Source organism: Etheostoma spectabile, chromosome 7 (assembly GCF_008692095.1).
Source record: "Etheostoma spectabile isolate EspeVRDwgs_2016 chromosome 7, UIUC_Espe_1.0, whole genome shotgun sequence".
NCBI lineage: Eukaryota > Metazoa > Chordata > Actinopteri > Perciformes > Percidae > Etheostoma > Etheostoma spectabile.
Genome location: NC_045739.1, coordinates 24,074,879 through 24,077,244, shown reverse-complemented (window position 1 = coordinate 24,077,244; position 2,366 = coordinate 24,074,879).

Sequence of the window (2,366 nt, the reverse complement as noted above, 5' to 3'; positions counted from 1 at the left end):
CAAAAACAACAAATTATCACTCTTTTTCAAAGTGACCGGGAACCGATTCCTCCGCCCCCGCTTCGGTTCACGTGGCGGGGGGGGGCTTTGGCTTTAAAGGGAACAGGGGAGACAGCTCCTGACTGGCTAGTAGTCCTTTCCTAGGTACTGTCAGGACCCTCATACTTGCTCCTACATGGCTAGTATCCTTACCCAGGTACTGTCAACCCTTTCCCCTACTCTGCTTCTGACTGGCTAGTAGATCCTTCCTAGGTACTGTCAGACCTCATCTCTGCTCCCACTGGCTAGTAATCCTTACCTAGGGGTTTTCAGGACCTCATACTCTGCTCCTACTGGCTAGTAGTCCTTACCTAATACGTTTGGACCCTCATACTCTGCTCTGACTGTATTTTCCTTCCTAGTACTGTCAGGCCCTCATACTCTGCTCCTGACTGCTAGTATCCTTAACTAGGTACTGTCAGGACCCTCATACTCTGCTTCTGACTGGCTAGTAGTCCTTACCTAGGTACTGTCAGGCCCTCATACCTCTGCTCCTGACTGGCTAGTAGTCCTTACCTAGTACTGTCGGACCCTCATACTCTGCTTCTGACTGCTAGTAGTCCTTACCTAGGTACTGTCAGGACCCTCATACTCTGCTCCTGACTGGCTAGTATCCTTACCTAGTACTCTGCGCCATGTGGGACTACCTTCAAAGATGGAACAGAATGAGATTCTCACTCTGTAGCTAAAACAGAGAGCTCAACACACAGGGTGAAAAGAGGATGGAGAGAACAAAATGTTTTTTTTCTGAAATGTATCCATGTAAACCTATTCTGATATAACCTCTAAATACAACTATGAACCTGAAAATGAGCATATTGAGCACCTAAAGCGACCCCAGCCCAGACTGATTTCTGTTCAGTTTTCCATGTAGAAAAGACTCGTCTACTTCAGCTTCATGCTTGTGTTGCATATCGCTTAAATAGGTTTTAAATTGAATAAGTAAGAAACCAGGCGTATTACAGCAGAGATTTTTATCTGTTATCGGTACACACAGAGCCACTTTAATGCTGCCGTCGGGCTCCGGTTTGGTCTGCAGCGTCGTGTGGATCCTAAATCCTGTCGGGCCTCGAGCTGGATTCTCTCAGGAAATCATCACGCGTTCAGCTCCAATTTCTAAAAACTTGTTGACTGTTACTTCAGTAAGTTACACTAACTTTGACTTGTGTATCCAAAGAGATTCTTTCTTGAACCGAGACACTCCAAAGCCTTTAAAGCCTCTATTTATTGTGTGTATATTTTTATTAAAAGCCACACTTTGAATCGTTTTTTTACATTTGGAATATAACAGCTTTTTGAGAGATTTCATATTGGAATCCGAGCATCGTTTTTCTTGAGCTTGGTCAACTGTTCGTAAAGTAACTAAATACACAAACTGTCATTTGTTACAAGCAGTCACTGTGCTTTGAACACAACTTGAATAAACGTGTGAACTCAAGAGTGTGTGACCTGTGTTAACTAAATCTCTCTGGATCTAGAGTACTGGGACAGAGCCTGACCAGCCATTTGATTTGATACTTATTGTGGCCAGATTATAATCCATTTGGCAAGGTGAGACTGATCTAAATACACCTCAGATATAGAAGCAAAGGTAACCATAGTCCTCAGATTGGACAGATAGTCTAGCTAGCGGTCTGGATTTACCCTGCAGAGACCTGAGGACCAGGTAACCATAGTCCTCAGATTGGACAGATAGTCTAGCTAGCGGTCTGGATTTACCCTGCAAGACTGAACCGTACCTAGTCTATGGACAGATGTCAGCTACGTCGATTTCCCTCGAGATTGAGGACCAGAACTAGTCCTCGATTGGCAATATCGCAGCTGTCTGGATTTACCCTGCAGAGACCTGAGGACCAGGTAACCATAGTCCTCAGATTGGACAGATAGTCTAGCTAGCGTCTGGATTTACCCTGCAGAGACCTGAGGACCAGGAGGAGGAGTTGTTGATCAGCTGATGCAACTGTGCTGTTAACCAACATTTGGACTACTTGGCCTCCCAGGACTGACTCTCAAACTCAGATTATTCTTCTCAGTGTCTGACATCACACAATACAAATGATCTTAAGGCCCAGAAAACATGGCCTCAACATGTAATATTCCTAGTGTTGCTTTAAGGCCATTTAAAATTTAAAAATGTATGCATAGTTAGAACAACCTGTTCCTGGGAAAATCTCTTCTCTGCATATTCCCAAACAAGAATTACACAAATCCATAAACAGTTTAAAAGTCTATAAATAAACCAGTAATAAGGATTAACGCCACAGGATGAGAGGTTTCCAGATCTACTTCCATGTACTGCCACTGCAAAGTTATCTTATGTGAGAATT